The sequence below is a fragment of the Toxotes jaculatrix genome, chromosome 2, assembly GCF_017976425.1.
Source record: "Toxotes jaculatrix isolate fToxJac2 chromosome 2, fToxJac2.pri, whole genome shotgun sequence".
Classification (NCBI taxonomy): Eukaryota; Metazoa; Chordata; class Actinopteri; family Toxotidae; genus Toxotes; species Toxotes jaculatrix.
This window is the reverse complement of record NC_054395.1, coordinates 8624035-8644318: the sequence shown is the minus strand read 5'-3', so window position 1 is coordinate 8644318 and position 20284 is coordinate 8624035. Positions and strand designations below refer to the sequence as shown.

At 40.3% G+C, this 20284-nt stretch overlaps 1 protein-coding gene across 2 annotated transcripts in view; it reads left to right on the top strand.

Annotated features, from left to right (window-relative positions):
• The first annotated feature begins 299 nt into the window (after nucleotides 1-299).
• LOC121189318 (vitamin D3 receptor A) overlaps nucleotides 300-20284 on the top strand; it is a 72750-nt gene continuing 52765 nt past the window's right edge. For both annotated transcript variants that reach the window (XM_041049309.1, XM_041049296.1), the window contains exons 1-2: nucleotides 300-395; nucleotides 1412-1595. The gene's annotated coding sequence lies outside the window, so the exon portion shown is untranslated. The remainder of the gene's footprint in view (nucleotides 396-1411; nucleotides 1596-20284) is intronic.

Here is a 20284-nt window from a genome sequence, read left to right as displayed (position 1 = left end):
TCTATAAATGTAGGCAAGCAAACGCAATGAGCATTTACAGTTATACATGACATTGCATTTAATAGATGTACTTTAATTTATTTTATTAACTATTATTTTCGTCCAAATTGTTCACTATCAATCAGCCTGCCTGCTACGTCACGACACACCCCTATATGGTAGGGAGACAGCTGGAGACTCAGCCTGAGACTGATAAGCCTCTTGACCAATAGGCTCAGACACTATCCCGGAGTGGAGCGCTGTGATTGGACACTAGGGGGGATTATATATATGTATAGAAATGCCTGACTGCTAAACGGCGGGGGCGGGATTATGGAGAAGTGCGGTCCATCTATGTTGATCTAAAAAACTGGACTAACAGAGAGTCGCTTACCTTGCCCTTCGCATGGATTAATGTAAGTTATTTTGCACTTTCTTGTACCTTTGGGAGTGTCGTCTGTAGTGAAAGGTGTTGTAGCACTGTAACAGCACTGCGGTTTTTTTTTTTTTTGTCTTGTTCTTTCTCGTTTCGCTCTTGCTGAGAGAGTGCTCTCAGGCCGAGAAGCACACACACGCTTTTTAGGCCAGTAAAGTGAGCCGCTGGTAACGTAGTGTTAGCTGCTGTTAATGCTCTCTAGCGGGCTGCAGTATTTTGACATGCCACTCACTCAAACAATGCACCCAGTCAGCCTGGGCGTAATGTCATTGTAAAGAGGACATTTCATAGCAGCTCCGCTACTGTAAGACAGTAATATCCAAGGCGTGTAAAAATTAAAAGGCATTTTCGTGTTGTAGCTGCTGGTACTACTGCCGTGTTTTTCTTGTTTTTGTTTTTGTTTTTTTTTTTGTTAGCCAATGTCCGAGCCCCGTATACCTTGTCTCCTCATGCGAAACTCCTCTTAAAAATGTGGCAATTCAATATAGCCATGCGTGTTATGAGCAAACCCAGTGACATGACTTCAGACCTGTTTATAAATGGTGAAGGTCCATTCTTCAAATCGACACCCGCAAGCAAGCAAGGGCTTCTGTCACTAAACACGTTAACTTTAACGTTGTGGCTCTGCTTCCCCCCACGTTTTCCTAACAAAACACGGCGTGGAAGAGAGCAGCAAGCAGTGTGAGGAATTATTAAACTCCAAACTTGTTTGGATGAAGTGTTGCATCACGTGTAACTTGTATGCCGAATGTCCCAGAAGACCGGGGGCTGACTTGTTAAAGGTCTGAAGACTTACTCTCGGAGGTGTTTACCTCTGTTTGAGCGAGGCATCTATTGAATTGCCAGATTTATTGAATGACGTTTGGCGTGTCAGTGTGTCCATGCGAGAAATAACGGGGCGTCATCACGGCTCTAACGTTACCCACTTCCCAGCCCCCCGACTGACCGTTAGATAGCCCTGCCTAATTCACTCCTCCTTTTCTTCTTTGTTGACAGTTTTGTTTTATACCGAGGGGAGAAAAAAAAAGTTTTTCAGCGTGGGGAAATTGTTTTTAAAAAAAAAAAGAAAAAGAGAAGCTGCCTTCAAGTCCACTGGCTCGGAAAAAAATTGTCGACCTGGCTCCAACATTTTGGGCCCCCTCTGCTGCTGCACAAAGTGAAGGTTGATATGCCACATCAGGTAAGAGAGACAATTCACTAATTTTTTTTTCTTGTGACAGAAACGCACCTCAGACTCGGCTAGCATGCGGTCCTGAGCTAGCCGCTACACATTAGCACAAAAAAGAGAGAAATGTTGCAGCTTTCCTCTTTGTTTCCTCGCTGTACGCTGTTTACGTGTGTTGAGGCCTCGTGGCATTTCACACTGCAGATACATTTCGCATTTCAGCAAACTTCCACGGCAGGATTGTCCCTGTTGTGTTTTGAGTGTGTGTGTGTGGTGTTATTGTTATAGGCGGGTGCTTCCCTCCACATTCCACATGTGTATGTCTGCCTGCCTGCAGCAGGGCCAGTGCGCAGACCCCTGCAAATCCAAAAAAACACGGACAGGGAAACAAACAGAAACTGGCGGGTTTACGTTGGTTTGCATTAGAGAGCATTTATGAAAGAGAGCATGTGAAAGCTGACGGGATGATGATGTTGATGTTGATGCGGTTGTAGAAGTGCACCGTGCTGTTGCCTGTCATCCTTCCTGGAGGTTGTCAGTGGCTGGTGTGGAGGAGGCTGCTCCTCCTTGGCGGGGAGGACAAAGGGACAGATTAGCGTGGATGGAATGGACAAAGATAGACTTCAGTTAGTTGCTGCACTTTGAGAAAATGTTATTGAATAAAACCATAGATATAACTGGACAGTACAGCATGCTGAAAAGTTCACAGATTTTTTTTCCTGATCTTTATAATGTCCTACATGTGGTTCACCAGATAACAGCTCAATCTGAGTACAGCATCCAGTGTTAAAAGGAGTTATTATTATATTTACTGTTATTGTAGAGTTTGTGTGGACATACTATTCTTGCTCCCAGATCATGTTTATCCTCTGTGGCCAATTGGCCATCACTAAGTGTTATTTTTGTAGTGAATTTTCAGCTTTTACTTTAAATAACAACTGATAGGTTTTTAAATCTTATTGAAAGAGCAGCATTATCTCAAAACATGAACATAATGAATTTCTGAGTGGTTTATTTGGCAAAAATAAATAAATAAATTAGACAAGTTTTTGATTATAGCTTTATAAAAAAAATCCACACAATTTCTGTGATGTTCTTTTCAGACATTTTTTCAACATAGTATGTAAAAACACTGTATCTGTACTGCTCTGTTTGTAGCGCTGCACTGGAGTAACAGGGACTGTTCCAACCTCTTTTTTTCTAGTGTTGGTTCTGCTGAATATGATGACAGACCGTGTACCTTTGGCAGATTTGATGCAGTGACAACCAAAAGATTAGAAAGTTAATGTTTTTTCCTTTTGTAGAACACGTGTTATTTTGGCACATTGCGATTTTGTTACACAATTTGTGTGTTTGTTTTCGTCTTGTTTTAGCACACTGTGATTTTACAGGGCTGCTGCTCTCCTACATTGTGAGTAAACACACATGCTACAACCTGCAATAACATGATTCACTGACCACTTACCTCCCACTGCTGCTGGGCCAAAACCTTGTATTTCCAAGAGTGCATGGTTTCATGTTGCCAGCTAAGAGGCATGAAGTACATCATGCACTCAATCCATGGAGTCGTGGTACAGTTTATCATAGTTCTGTGAGTCTGGACAAAAAGCTGGAAATTGAGAGGTTTTGTAATGAAGGAGTCAATCACTCTGTCACTTTGCTGTGTTGATTCCTTCACCCAAAGGTTCCCTCCACCCACCTATTACCACAGTGGGATACAAAGGGCCTTTTTCTGTAATGAGGTGCTTAGTGGAGCACATTGTGCTCAGGAGGTTTGTATTCTGCTGAGTTACAGGCAGGTTGTAAAATGATAACAGATGCATGGGGGCCTCAAGGTGCAGCACACTATTTTGAAACATAAGCGAATTCCCGGCAATACGGAACACTGGTGTGCATTTGTGCATGTACACACACACACACGCGTGCGCGCGTTCACACATTTTCACCAACAGGTCTGCACACTTGCACTCTTTGGTGCTATGAGTTAAAATTTTCCAGTGTCTTTGTTCAGTTCATGGGGTTTAAAGTGAATGCTGCCTCTTATTTGCCTTTAAAGTGATGTTTGCAGTGACGTCTCATTGCAAGTCCAATACAACAGCTGTTAGACTGTTAAGACTGTTTCTTTAATCCTATATGTTGAAAGTGATCTTAGAAGCAGGGATTTAAGATAAGATGAGTTGTCATGTGCATCGTGTTTTTTTTTCTTTTTTCTTTTTTTTAAACCCTTATCTGGTTAGACAGTTTAAGGTTTTGTAAACTGACCGAGCAGCAAGGGTAGGAGCATGTTTTGATAATTTCACCGAGGAGACTAGTAGGGCTGGCACTAACAGTCATTTTTATTATGGATTAACCTGGTGTTTTTTTTTTTAATGAGTTAATTGATTAGTTGCTTGGTCTAGAAAAATAGCTTTTGTTTTATGTTCAGCAGACATCAGGTGTAGCATGTTTTGACAAGTGCAGTCATGGGCATATGCTAGATTTATTCAGATAGATGATATGGTTTTGTTTGTCAACTATTCAGCAAAAGTTGGTGATTGCTTGAAGGTATGTTTCTGTCAGTCAGTGATTTTATTTGTGTTTGGCGAGCTCTTGTCCCAAGTTACCGTTGTAGTTTTGGGTTATCAATGTTCAGAGAAATATTTGGATACTGATTCCAGTTTAATCTGCCTTCAGATTTAGATGATCGCTTGCAACAACACATTGTCACAGATAGAAGCTCAGGCTTAGCTGAAGGATGTTTTAAAACATCTGGTGATGTGTAAGGGTTTCTCAACCATTTTTTTTTTGGCCCAAATCCTGATCTGAACTCTTTAATATTGGGCATCTCCAGTACTGAGACCAATTCAGTGCTTCTATTCACCCAAATGTTTTTTCAGTATGTATCTGACACAATGAAATAACAGCTATGTCATACAACTACAGATAAATTTGAAGTTATTCAAACAGCTCAGTACTCTGTTGTTCTTTCTCTTGAATTTTCCCTTTGTCTGTGAAACCATGGGGTTTGTACTGAACAGTTTCTGTTCTGCTTATTTGAAACAAAACACATAGCCCCCTGTGTGGTAGACGTTTTTTTCCCTTAGGAAAGACCTACCAGACACCAGGTGCTTGCGATAGCAAAATGTCAAAGCTTTCGTGTATTGGCCAGAGGTTCAATCAGTGTTGTGTGGAATAAGTCAAAAACAGGCATTTGTGTGCTTTATGACACTCACATGTAATCCATTACATGTGAGTGTCATAAAGAATTAGATTTTTTTTTTTTTTGTATTCCTTTATCCTACAGCCACAGTCTCCTTCTCTCCTCCTCCCTCCTTAATGTGAATGTGCTAAACAGGGGCTAATGGATTCCTTATGAGAGGTAGTTGTGTAGCTGCAGCATGAATCTAGTAGGCTCTGGTGTTGTGGCTGGTGTGATTAGGCCTCGTTTGAAGCCCCTAAGGGGCTTGGCGCGATAAACGTCAATAGCGGCTCACCTCACAGTTTAAGGTCACAGTATGCCATATAAAAGAAGTGCTTACAGAATTGCGAGTTTTCAGGGTTCAGCATCTGAATGACTTGGTGGTGGTAAACAGTGGCACGGACCAAAGAGATCACAGGGTATGTGCAACATGTTGTGGTCTAGCGTAGCTTATCACAACACGAACACTGACGGGGTTAAAGATTCAGTTCCCACGAAGCGAAAATGTATTTACAATTGGAAATGAAAGGCTGTTTGGACAATAGTGGCCCCATGAAGGTGCAGTGCCTCTATATTGTTGTGCACACTGCATTGAGGTTATTTCTTGGTGAAATTAATATAGGCTTGTTGATATGGTTGGAGTGTTTCTTTTCATGCAGTTTTCATTAATGCACAGTGGGATGGGTTGAATATGGGATAAACCTGTGTGTAGTATTTATGCACTTTGTCTTTGAACAATGCATTTAACACAAATAGTAGATCTTGGATTGCGTTCATTCATACAGTGTACCTGGTGATAGTGAAACATTAAAATAGGTGGATTTCTTATTTCCCTACTCCTTGCCATGATCAATTCAACCAAATCTATAGAAATTGAATTGCTGTAAGCCTGCTGAATATTTGCTGTGGTCACCAAGCTAGCCCTTTAGGCACAGATCTTAGACCAGTTAGCCGTTCAGATGATGTCCATCAGCATCCATTGTACCTGTCAAACTGACTTAAAGTGTAGGATAAAGCATAGGCCCGCTTTTCTTCTAGCAGGACCATGCGGGGCTTAACATGGCCGGAGAGCAGCTTAACTGCTCAACGAGAGACTGAAAACACCATCCCTCTGAGGCAACTCGCACAGCAACTGGTCTTCAAGTGATGGCAATATACTAAATGCAAAGTCCTAAATTAATATATTGAAGTGGCACAACAAACTCCTGACTAATTTCCCCAGATAGGTTTTTAGCTTTTATAATTAACAGATAAGATGCTTACTTCTAAAGCTTTGGACAACGTGTTTGAAGTGGCCAATCTAAGACTGGAACAGCCATGCAAACAGATGTGTTTCTCTGAATGAATGAGTGAATGAATGAATGAATGAATGAAATCTTTATTGCCCCTAGGTGAATTTGCTTTGCACAGAGAACATAAATTAATATAATGCAATCATACACAGCAGCCCATTTTATAACACAAACCATAAGCATGTAAAAACATCTTCAAAATAACATATGCTCTCTCATACACACAAAGTTTTTTTTCCCTTGCTACCCCTATGCCCATCAGATCGCTCTTTTAGAAGTTCATTATTTGCCTCACATTTTATGCTTTGAGTACTGATGAGGCTAAAACATAAGGACATGCATTTCAGTTAATTAAATTGGCTGGTAAAAAAAAACAACAAAAAAAAAAAAGAGCCACGGACCCGACCTGTTGCTGGTGTATTCAGCAGATTCCCTTCAGCAGATAAGGAGAAGTAAAAAAAAACAAAAAACAAGAAATGCAAATAGAAATTTGGCCGCTGGTTGACAACAACCCAGTGAGATTTAATTCATTCAATTTGGGCAGTATGACATGATGGAATAGTCATGGGAAAAAGCCTTAAATTTTATGGTTTCAAAAAAAAAAAAAAGAAAGAAATCCAAGCAGAAACCTTAGCAGTTTCTCGTGTCACACACAAACACAGGCCTTTAACAAGAAGCAATCAAAGTCTGCTTGTGTTTCCTAAAACGCTCAGCTCATTCATTGACTTTGATTTGGCTTAATTGGAATCAGACTACCAAACTCCAGGCTAAAAATATTTCCTTAAGCAGCCAAAAGTCTATTATAACCATCACTGCCTTCTGTGTGGATAAATAGACTCAGTTTCCATTGATTTTAAACGGAGGCTTTTTAATTAGACTGATGTGAGACTTAAGTTGAATGTGTTTTACTGCCACACTAAAAGCACGGCTTGCTCGTTAGTGCAGCCACTCATTAAACCTGGTGTGTGTGTGTGTGTGTGCGCGCTTGCCAGTTTGAGTTATACACCTTATTGAGAGAGGACATTTTGGGAAAGTGAGGACATTTTGGCTGGTTCTCACTTTCTGACACACCTTCAAAGGGCTGTTTGAGGGTTAAGACTTGGTTTTAGGGGTCCAGGTTAGAATCAGGTTTAGGTTAGGGTTAGGGTATCTACAAATGGAGGTATCTTTGCCCGTCTGTATTTATATTTTTTGACAACTGTTTATCCAGTTGACCTCAAACTGTATGTATTGCATATTGCTGAGGACCCAGGGTAGTGTTGACCGTGTCAAAGTTTGAGTTTGAGTTGCTTTTCTACTCGTTACTTACGTTACGGAACTACATTACGAGTGTAGTTACAGTGCAGTCCCCGGACAATTTACAGTGCACATATCAGGGTTTTAAGGTAGGCGGAACTGGACTGTGTGCTACGTTGTGTTGTGCTTTGGACGTTTCAGCCCCTTCATTGTTTAACGTTGTATTTACAGTGCTTTTCACATGCAAACCAAGTCGTTTGTCTGCATGGATCGGAGGACACAGTTAACAAATCTCAGGGCACAGCCCATGAATCTCACTTCGTGGCTTATAAACAGTGCACATTTACACATAGATCTTTTTCCCCTCTGTCAGCCCCAGGCAGACTCCGTACATACCTCTGTACATTTGGTATGTTTCTGTAATGGGTAATTTTGCATGCCGATGCTTGACCAATGCAGGCCAGGCCATCAGCCCCCACTTATGGGTACAGTTTGAACAGGCACTGCTCTAGTTCTCACACTATGAATGTCCTCATAAAGATAGAAGTGGAAGTTTGTTACTGTGAATATGTATATGTATGAGGTTGTCTCTGGACTTAATCTGTGGGTGATCTAAGAGAAGAAGACAGGGATAATGACAGGCTACTCTTAAGGCCGCTAGGGTCCGAGTGATGTAAATTTTGTCGACAGAGGGTTTAGGTGAGGGTCTGTGCTGATGCCCATGAACCCTCTGCCCCACCACCAACTGAGCATGGTCCCCACCAAGTGGACTGGAAAGTAGCATAAGAACAAGTACGTGTGCCGGGTATGTCCATGTGTGCGGTCCCAAGGGAGTATAAATGACGCTTAACTCCAAGCTTTCAGTCCAGCGTGAAAGGTGGGGCCTTCAACACTTTTGCATCAAATTTATGATTCATCAGGTGACAGAGACACTGCTCCATCTGATCTGTATTTTGGAACAATATGTTATAATATGTGATAAGTACTTCTATTATTACAAGGATTGGATTAGATTCCTGTGGCTACACAGATAATAATAGGTTTGTATGGATTTGTAACATTTTGACATATAGTTTCTCCCATATGTGCCATCATTTGGAGAGCACATAAATTAAATTCTAAGAAACTTGCCAAGAATAATTTACAGCATATAACTCCCCCTAAAACCACAAATTATTGCTTTTATATTTTTGTATATGGATTAGACTAGCAAGATACATTTTATTACTATGGGAGCTTTGTTTCCAGACTTTGGAGAGAGCCAGACAAGCTGTTTCCCCCTGTTTCCACACTCTTAAAAATAGGAAATAGCGTCATCTTGCCACTGTCATCATTTAATATTAGTCTCCCAAAAAGGGGGTGTTAACATTTCTGGATATTTCAGGGAATTGCCACGGAGTGAAGAGGAAACATTTGCAAATGAGATTCAGCTTCTGTCTCCTTCTTGCTCACTCTTTCTGTGTCTGTCTGTTGAGGCCCAGTGTAAGGGGCTTTCAGTGAGCTGCTAACCCTCCTTCCCAACCTTTTTTTTCCCCCTCCATTCCTCATTTTCTCTTTCCTGATGCTACTGTAGCACAGAGAGAGGGGGAGAGCAGGAGAGAGAGGGAGAGAGAGAGAGTGACAAGCCCATGGAGGGGGATTGGTTGTAACTCAACAGGCCCCCCACAGAAGGCTCCACCCCTCTCATCCTGTTTGTGGGACAATTAGTCATTCAAAAGTGTTGTGGATGACCATGCACTTGGCTACACACACACACACACACACACACACACACACACACACACACACACACACACACACACACAATGTTTTTTACTATTGGTGTAAATATTTCATGCTTCACTGTCTTTCTCTCACTTCGTCTCCCTGCCTGCATCTTTTTGACACGTGTACACACACATCATGGATCCAGTTTAAATGTAGAACAGCAGGCCAAAGCCGACAGGACAGGACGAAGCATGTTTTGGCTCAGAGCTATAACTCTTTCACTCTTGCGCTCTCCCTCTTACACACACACTCCCTTTCTCATGGTTATATTGTTGTGATATTAAGATCTACATAGACTCTACCCATGTATCAGATAAGTCCAGAAGAGGGTTACCTTTACAGTCTGTTTCCAGAGGGCTTTAGTAAACACAGCAGGACTTCATGTTCCTCAGCACGTCCCTTAGCAGAGAACCGGATCTCCTTTCCTAACGAGGAGCACCGGTACCAATATAATTTATAATATAACTTAACTTAATATAACTTAAAAAAAAAATAGTCATTTTCTCATTGTGAAAACTAAGCTTTTTGAGCTTTTAAACACTCAAAACTGTCTCCAGCTAAAGGGTGGCAGTCTGGAGATTTGTGAACAACCCTTTTTCTAATCCCGTTCATTTATAGTTTCATCATGTACTGGAGGCGAGCTAGATTTGACAGCTTTATGTCTGGTTTTGGATTTATAATTGGTCTTAAAGTCAGGTCTCTGTAGAATTACAAATATTTTGGAAAGACTAAAAATTGGCTTCCTGGAACCTGATTCCCTTATCCTCCCTGCAAATCTGTTGAACTGAAGAGAAAACTTTACTCAGTTTTTCTGTCTCAATTTCTGTTTTTATGCATTTTAGCTCTGATGGACCTACCAGTGTGTCCATCATCGTAAATACAAAACTCATTTATAAATCAAAACTTCAGTGATTCTGAGGTTTCCAGAGACACCAAACATGTCGTGTAAATAAAATAATGCTTCATGTATCATAGATCTGATATGTCAGTGCCCCCCCTGCCCCCTATGTTGCTTAATGAGGGAACATGATGACAGCTTGAAAAATAAAGCTGATGTTCTTCCTTGGATTTATTTCTGAGTAAGGTTTGTACGTGCTGTGGACAGTATGTATAGTAGTGCTACATGAAGGTTGACCTCAATAAACTGTCTCATATTTATTTAAATCCACATTTAAGGTGATATAATATCAGTAATATTGATTACAGTCCAAGTTAAAATATGAAAGCCTTTTGGCAAATATCATTTTCAGTTTCACTGTGATAAAAATACAACATAAAAATGCTTGGATATTTGTTTAGAATTAAAAGCAAGTGAAATAAGACAGAATTTCCCCAAACAGATGAGAAATAGGATATGCAGAAATGTTTGTCTTTATTGCTTCACTTCAGGTGGTTAAAGTAAGTTTTATTTGCATACTTGTCCACTGTTAAATGAGTACAGGATGGGTTTAATGCAACACAGCTTTCTGTTTTTCTGTTTTTTAATTTTTTTTGTTTTGGTAACAAAATTGGTCTTAAATCAAATTCCTAGTAGCAATAAAGTCCTAATTTGTCTTTAAACATGTTGCGTCTCGTTCTTCTTACAGTCCGTCTCTGCCTCATTTCCCTCTGTTGTCATTTGCGCTTCTTCCTCTCCACCGCCAGCATTTTACGCTTGTTATTGTCTTCCTCTGTTCCACTCTCTCCCTCCGTCTGTACTTACTTTTGCATACTGCATTTTTTTTTTCCTTGTTATGGGTTTTCTCTGCTGCTCTTTCCCATTCCCTTTTTTCCCCTCCTGCTATGTGCTGTATTATGTAGCATTTAAGACTCTATTTGCTTTTGGCAGGAGTTTGAGCCTGCTTGGGTCAGATTTGTTTTAGTGCTACGCTGATCGTGGCTTGTAGTATATGCCCCAGAGTTTGCAGCAGAAGAAAAAAATGCTGCAGTGCACACACACACATACGCACTCACATGTCGTCCTTTCTTCTTCAGCATATGCGCGTCACGCTGCCGTGCCCTTCTGACTGAATCATTTGGGAAAATGATGCCAGGTGAAGACCGTAAAAGAGATTTAAATAGGTCTAATTAGTATATTATTGTGAACGTGTGTTTATTTGTGTTCCGTACTCCACCACAATATTCTCTGAATATTGTCAGTATTAATTATAACATTGTATTGCTTTTCTTTGCATGTGGCCTGGACAGAAATAAAAAGCCTGTTAATAATAAATAGCAAATTTTAGGTATATCAGCAGAGTCAGATATTTGGTGTTTGTGGTGGTGATGGGTCCCTCTGATTGTTGTGAACTGCTTTGAGATGTGTGTTTGGATACTATGATTGGCTGATTGGTCTGCACTGTTTTGCCAGTGGAGAAGGCCGCTAGTCTATAATCTAATCAAATACAATAACAATATAATGGATTTAATTTTGATGAAAGCTTCGATGAGCCCAAAGGGGATTCAATTATTTTAATTGTTTAAAGTAGTTCGGAAGCACATATTTGTGTCTGTCTTTCAGACATTTAATGCCAAAATTAAAATATGCATTGGAACACTTTATTCAAATAGTAGCCTATGCCATGATCTTAGTTTATCTTCTTCTTGAAATACTGTTTCAGTTACGAATTTGGCCCTCAGAGATAAATTTCATGATTTAAGCGGTTCTTTGTATGTGTATTCTTAACCTCACCATTTATTTTTCACTGGACTGGGATGAAATTTGTTCTGAACATCCAATAAATCCTAAGGATAATTTGCAGCATGTATTCATGTAAGCTAAATATGAGCTAGGTATAGCTTCAGAGCTGGAAAACCCACTTTTTAAGATGCTTTGACTTTTTTTTTAAATTTTAATTTCCTTGAAACTTTTTTATGGGTGAGTGTTAATATTAATTATAGATACATGGAGTAAATTTAAAATGTCATATTACTCCTTGATCATTTAATATATACTTTTTTTTTAAAATAGCTAATTTTCAGTACTTTTCAATGGCTGTAATATTACATTGAGTGGTTTTATTTCATAGGTGGATGTTGGTACTATGTTAACTCTGTGGTTTTCTATCAGTGTGATGCCTATTAAAGCTTGTTACTGGGTTCAGGAAGTTTGCGAGTTACAACTTGTAATAGCTTTTTGCATACTGCATGATGTCCACTTGTTCTGTGTGTCTGGACAAAATATTAATCGTAGTTCCTCAACTTAAAACACATATATTATTTAGCAATTTCAAACTTTTCTAAACTAATTGTAAAGTTCTGAATTCTGGGTGAGTTGGCACAGAATGACCCTGGACAGAAAATTAATGTGCTGCTATTTTGATAATTGTTTAATCGCTGTAGTAATTTCTGAAGCAGAAATGCCAGATTTTCTGGTTCCTAGCTTCTCTTTGTCTTAGCTTTTCTTTGTCTTGTATGATAACAAACGTTGGGACTGCTGGTGAAGTAAAATTGTAAGGGCCATTTTTCTAAATTTTCTGACATTTCACAGACAAAATAATTAATTAAATTAATTAATCATTTTGTCAAAATGACAAATAAATTAATCTGCAGATCAGTTGACAATGAAAATAATCACAAGCTGCCGCTCTTGCTCCAAGCATCAAGGACCAGAAATGCATTGGAACATCTGAAATCTGAAACAAGTGGATCGCAAATTCGTTTTATTAAGCTGTTTGTGCTGTGTAACAAGGTTGGACAGAGAACACAGCCACAGAAGCACACACACACACACACACACACACACACACACACACACACACACACACACACACACACATACACATACACACACACACACAGGGTTGGCACACCAGTGTTATTAACATGAAAAGTAAAAGAAAGCTCAGGCCACCAAGGCCGATCTCATAAACTAAACCTCACATTGACCATCATCCTAAAACCGAGCACTCTGTGAAATGTTGTTTTCAGACAAGCTTCTTGCTGGTGTGTGTGTTATTCGTGTCAGGTCAGATCAGATCTTTACCGTACAGACTCCCTCGTCTCTCTGTCTGCTCACAGGGGTTTTGACCCCAGCCATTTCAGCTCATTCTGTGCCTCTTCAAACTTAGACCTGAGCAGTGCAGGTTGTCTGTTTACCAGGCTGGCACTAATTTTCACTCATCCACCATCCATCCTTTGTTTAAATGACACATTCTGAGTATTTACTTAAATAGGGATGGATGGATGGATGAACAGATTGTGCAGTCTGTCCATATCTTTGCATGTTTCCTCCTCTTGTGTTTGTGTGTATGGCGTACTTTTGGAGCTGTCAAAACAAAGTTGCAGGCGACACGTGGAAGTGTATGTGGACCATACTGTGTCAGTGTTGGTGGCTGTGGGCGTGTGCGAATGGTTACATGCTTGGATCTGGTGTGCTGGCCATGCCCCAGTGTGTGTGTGTGTGTGTGTGTGTGTGTGTGTGTGTGTGTGTGTGTGTGTGTGTGAGAGTCATTCTATGTCCATAATTTGTGCGTTACAGGGAATATATAAATGTGTTTGATTTTGTGTGTGTGTGTGCGTGTGTGTGTGTGTGCGAGGTGTCCAGTGTGTTTGCTGAAAGCTGACACAGCTGTTTCACAGTAACTGCACTGTTTCTCAACACTATCTACAGTTTCACTCCCTGGCTCTCCTCCAATCAACTCCTGCCACTTCCCTCTATCTCTGCTTTTCCCTCCTTCTCACTTCCCAGATTTTCTCTCTCTGTCTGCCCTCCCTCTCTGTTCCACAGACTCATTTTGTGAATGTGGTTGTAGTGTGTTTTGATGTGTTTACACGTGGTCATTATTGTGTCCTAGCCTGTAAAGCTTGCTTGTGTGTAATGTATTTAGCACACTGGAAGTTTCGTTTTGTTTTTAACCCTGCTCTGTGTGCACTGTCTAACCTGGCCACTTCACATGGTTGCCTATATTACAAATCCCAGCGTTTTCTCTGAGTTTATAAGTTGTTTCTGTTGCTGTTCATTTATGCACAAGTCCTCTAGGATGTAATGCAATCAAATTAGTTGTGCATTGTAGTCTCAGGATTAAATATCACCTATGTCAGGCCCCTTGCTGTCAGCAGGATCACTGAAACGGGTAACCTAAGCTCCAGAAAACACCTGGTGACCTTAATTAATATCAAGCATAGTGGCACAGTTTGTTTCAGTACTTTTTCAAGAGGTAGTCTGGTTTTGATAGGGATGAAAAGATTAAGAGAAAAGCCTGTGGAGCTTGTTCCCAGTGTTTCACCGTATTATTTCACCGCCCTGGTAGGACAGCAGTCATTTCTAGCCAAACTTTACCTTTTTAAGCAATCTAAATTTAGGTTGAAATGAAAATTTGTAATAAACATTTCCACAGAATTCTAATGTTCCTTTTCTTCAACCATTGAGAATTTGAAGCAGCATTGGAGCAAGTGGGTTGAACTGGCAAGCTTGACAAAGACTGGACATTGTGAGCAGAATGTGGGTGTGACAGTGATATGGAAGGAAACAAAAAGTCATCGAAGTTGATGGTTCATCAGCTCCAGTGTGTCAGTGTGGACAGTTCTTTTACCCCATCAAACGCACTGTCCAGTCTAAAGCAGCAGGAAATCCAGGAAAATACACTGTCAACCAAACATCTATATGACAGTGAATTTCTTTAGCAAACATTTTAAATGGTCCGAAAACAAGAATGTAAATCAGTTTGTTTCAGTCAGTTGAAAATAAGGAATAGGAGTACACTAGTTTTCATGCTGCATATACAGTGTGGGTTAAGTAGTAGGAAAATGACGTTTCACTGTTTTTGTCTTTTTGCTCTAACACATTTACATTAAAGTGATGCAGTGACTATGAAGTTTCAGCTGTAACAGTGCTGGAGGCTGTTCATATCCATACTGAGTGAATGGTGTAGGACTTGTAGCCCTTTAATTATGCATATTTCTGTATTTTATGACAGTGCAGCAGGACAATAATATTCAACAGGCAGCAAAAACAACCACTGAGTTGTTTTTTTTTTTTCAATTGTGGCCAAACAGTGGAATGTTTTTAACTGGTCAAGTTAGGTCGCCTGACCTCAGTCCAACTGAACATGTTTTTCACTCACTAAAAGTCAGACTGAAGACAAAAAGTCCTAAAGCAAGCAGGGAGGGCAGATGCCTAGCATAGCATCACCTGGAAGGATTAACACATTTCTGAGAGGATGTATTATACAGTCTTCTTTACATCATTACTTTTATTTAACAAATGGCTGTTTACAAACAAACACGAAATCAAGCATACTGATATTGTCCTGCAGTGTTTTTCAATTAAATGTCCCTACTGTTTTTCCAATTGAAATTGTCCAAAGATCCTTAGAAGGAAACCCAGAGATACTCAGTCATGGTAAGATAGAGGCTTTCAGCCCCATCATCCAGGCTGAGAGGCCCCTCGGCTGGCTGGGAGCCAGGGCCAGCAGGGAGGTGAGGTATTTTAATTCACCTTAGCCAGGAAAGGAAATTGTTTGCACCAGAGTGAAGCAAACAATGGAGACAAGTTTTGTGACACCGTAGATGCCATCAGGCAGAGCTAACCCAGCAGAGGAAAACAAAAACAGTCCGGGTTGTCTCGTAAAACCCGGGTGCACTGAGAACACATGCAAACAGATTTGCAGAGTAACAGATAACATGCATTGTTGAAAAATTAATGAACAGAAATATTGACACAGATGCAGTTGTGAAATAATATCAGATGCATTACTATGACTTGTCCAGAATTGTGCACAAGGACAAAGTTTACTGATTTCACTTTCCACTCACTGAAGTCTAAAGTGACATAAGCTAATTGTAGGGCATTCAATGAAGTGAAGCACATAATCCTACAAAGCAGCTGAATAGGATGCTACTAACTACACCTGAATTAAACAATCCCAGCAGGCACTCGTTTATTTTTTACTTAAAATCCTGTCTGATATTTTCTTCCATTAGAGAGCAGAGTTACATAACTTCAGGAATTCAGAGACACACTAAATCAACTTTTCCATTCTTCTCTAAAATGGTATTTTTGCCATCACAACTTCTTCCTCCTGCCAGTGCCAGAATCCCACTGGACGCCCGTTGTAGAGGTCAGTGTTTTTGGGGCAGAAAGACCCGGTGGAAAATCAGGGCAACACGCACTTCTTTGGCTCTCATAGCCGTCTGGGTAGAGTCCAGCCAATCTCTCTCAGTTGGAAATAATGGGCCTTGCTCTGTGCGATGTTGCGTTTGGTGTGAAAGCCCAGTAAGGCGCCCAGAACTGATCACATTACCGGTGTAAATAATATTGGGTGTACTCAAATCCCAGTTTTCCAGGTGAACTCTGATTTGCCAGTTCAGCCTGAATAAACTACAGTTTATTTTGTAGACTTGGTTTGTGAAAGTTTACAGTCTGTCAAGCCGATATCCTGCGTTCCTGTGCGTACAGTGACACATCTAAAAACCTGACAAACCTAACAAATTGAGATTTGACTTGGGGGGGCCTCTCGACTGAACATTCAAATAATTGGTGTTTTGGGAGCAGCTCTACCAGATATGCCTGTCAAAAACCCTGTTTCCCTTCTTACCAGGCTTTTTTCTGACTTAGAGTTCATTGTATTCTGTCAGATTTTATTATTTTTTTTGTCTTGTTAGTGTATCATAAAATATATATATTTAAAAGTAAAATTAACAGCACCTACAGTGCTGCCAGTGTCTTTTCCAACATGTTCAGATGAGAAATGAGAGAATTATAATGGACAGGTTAGAACAGTTCATTCACAAATTAAAAACCACTTAACTATAAAAGAGATTACTGCCCATCAGAGTCACATTTCCACCATGTTCATGTTCTTCTTAGATTCCGTTGAGTTTATGCTCCTAACATGGCGCTGACATCAGATTCAATGCCAAAAACAGGAATCTAATTAGATATGAAGAGGTTATAGAATACAAATTTCCCGAGTTGTACCCAGGAGAGGCTCTTAAAGAAAGCAGTGAGGTCAGACATGTTTCACAAACAAGGAAAAATATATTTATATCAACAATGTCGTTAGCTATGTGCTCACAGCTGCAGGATGGATGTGAAGATGTGGCTGTTGGGGGGCTCACTGTGGCAGTTGTTGTGGTTTAGGCATTAAAAGAGCAGTATGAAGAAACCTGAAGAGGTTGTACACAACATAACACTGTGCTATACTCCAGAGAGGTGGTGACGTTGGCACACACACATTTTTTTCACTGGCAGTGTTTTTATTGTGACCACACATACAGTATGTGTGTTTATTATGTTTAGTGAGTATGTGAATGATGCAGGTGATTGAAACGTAACTTTTTGTAACATATGGTCCATGATCAGAAATAAAGCAAACAGACTTTTAAAAAGTGAAAACTTTTGAAGAACTCTCATCTTGCTCAGCCTCTTTTCTTTTCTGCCCAGCCTCCCCTCTGGCAGCCCTGACTGGGTTCAGCATCACTTACATAACGCTGTCATTCCATGAATACCTTGTAACTTAAGTGATTTTTTTTCCCTACACATTTGTCTTTAAATCAAAACATTTAGTCCTTTATTTTGAGGAGGATTTAAATGTAAGATGTATAAAAAATGTGGCCTTTTCCCTGAGATCGTTTGGCCTCGCGAGCATGCTTCACGCTGAATGATAAATCAGCTGCAGTAAATCAGAGTTGCTGTTACCGTGCATTGTTTAAATTTTCATGCTAATCAGAAGGAGTCATTTAACATCACTTTGCTAATTGGTAAACAATGGTGTAGCCCAGCTCAAGAGCAGTATTTCTCATTTATTATACACATTTCCTCCACAGTAATCCCAATTACATTTTCCCGTACGGTGCTAAATCTTATCAGCATCCATCTAAACAGATGCCAGGCCACTGAAAACTCTCTGTTAATATCTATGTGTGGTGTGAGTCATAAACACCAGGAATCAAGGCAGTGATACACATTTGTGGATCTAGTCCAGTGCAATTAGCAGACACTTGGAGACATATTGGTCTCTCTTTCTGTGGCCTCACCATCCATCCATCCGCAGAGCCCTGGCTTGACTGTATGGCCTAAAATTTATATCACAGTATAATTTGAGGCAGGGATGGTAATGGTATATATCATGGTATATTAGTTTTTCTTAAAATTTCAGTATAAACGCTTCTGAAAGGGTAAACAGTGTTATGGCAACTGCATACTATACTCTTAACTGTAATACTTGAACATATTTCACATAGTACAGAGGTATTTAAGATCATTTATTGAGCAGAACTGAATAATATATAGAAAAAAAACTCCTTACACAAGGGCAGAGTGATGGCATCTGTTATGTCTGTCCACCGCTGAATTTTTCTTTCTTGTAAGGACAGCTGTTGGAAAATGCCTGAGAAAGTGATGTCTGATCTGCAGAGCTTTTCATTTTTTTTTCCACTGCTCCTTGAAGATTCACTTGACATTTGTGGAGGACACATTCTTCTGCTGTCCTCATACAGAATGTGTTTCGATTTGAGGTGATGGAAAAGGTTGCTCGAGTTACCACCGCTTGCAACCACCGTCGTCCAACGTAATTTGCAGATTATCGTTTTCTGCTTGCTGTCTGACTTTTTAAACCAGAACCACGTCCATATGATGGAAGTTGAACCGGCCTTTTTTACTGACTCCTCCTCCTCTTCATTGTGTGTGTGCAGGGCTTTCAGCTATTTTCTTTGTTTCCAAACAAAGCAGCACAGGCTCTCGCGTTTTCCACATGATTTGCTGGCGCGGAGTGATGACGACGAAGCCTGTGGCCAATCTTCTGCTTCTTTCCGGCAGACTGCATACTACAAAGTTTACACTATGTAGTATGCAGTCTGGTCAGTTTGGCTGGTGAGGAAAAGTGGCATATTTGCAAGTGCTTGATCAAAATGTCTGAATCTGAATTTAGATGTCCAGCAGATGTCAGGACTGTTGTTTTGTTTGGCTGCCAAAGACAACGTACAACTTCAGCCCTGTGAACATAATTCTGTGTGTGTGTCTGTGCGCGTGTCCCTGTAAATGTGTGTATGTATACACAGCCACTGAAAGCAGGAAAGAGTGGTTTTGTTTTCCAAGGATGTATGCTAGTTTACCCAGAGAGGGAAAAACCAAGCAACAAACAACAGCCACAACAAGTGTAAACAGAGGTAATGATTTGTACTTCTTCAGTGCCCACTCCCCCTTTTCTCCCCACCCTCTCTCGCTCTCTGCTCCATATGGTGTCGGTTGGTTGTGGTTTTTGTATTCTGCAGCTCTGTGTGTTGGTAGTGATTTGGTGAAGACTTCATGTCTGGCTGGCAAATACAAGGCATTCATCTTCTCTGATACATGCACTGCATACGACTACACACATAAATCCATTCATTCAGGCACATTTTGCAGAAGAAAACAGATGAAAGCATGAATAAACGTCTGCACACACACACTCTGCTCTGCCTCATCCCTCCCTCATTCCACTTGTTTACAGTTGTGCTGGTCACCGCAGAGTTGAAGCTGTCACTCAGAATCAGATTCTGCCTTCACATGTGGTGGTTCAGACCGCCTGTTTCAAAAACAGCCATCATGATTGACAGATGTGTACTTTATAGCGTCACCAGAGACTTGATTCACAAATCTTATTTTGATGGTTGCTTGTACTTCTGAATATGTGTTTGTGTTCTAACGGTGAAAATGTGAAAGTTTTGGTTAGAGAGGCTCTAGTGTGGCTTTAAGGGTGTGTCATTGTCTGTGCAGCCACAATTTTCCCTCTCCCCCTTTTGTTTTTCTCGGCTCGGCCCGCTTTCAAGAACAGCAGAAATGCCAAGGAAAATAATCCATAAAAACGGTGGCAGACAGGACAGCTTCAATGACGTCTTTTGAAGAGAAATTAGTATTTTTAAGAAAAGAATGGCTGCCTCACAGGAAAGAATGTTATTTGAAGATCAAAAGAAATTCCAGTCCCTGGTGATTTCTAAGACTGTCCATACACAGGAAGCCTAAAGTTTTGAAATTCAAATACTTACTGTTGCTGCCATTTGGCTGACGTGGTTAAACGGCATAGGGCATCTTTAAGGACAATGTAATATAAGAAGCTGACTTGTGGTAAAATGGGTGTGCCATTATTAAACTGTAGGTAAAGACAGCAACAGCTGAGCCTCAGCTAAAGAGACTGAAGTTCATTGTATAACCACCAATAAGAACCAAAATAAGGCATAAAGAGCTTCTCAATGAGAACCACACAAATGTAATTTTAAATGTGTGTCATATTAAGTCCAAATCAATTTCAGTATGCAGAGGAAAGAGGACTCAA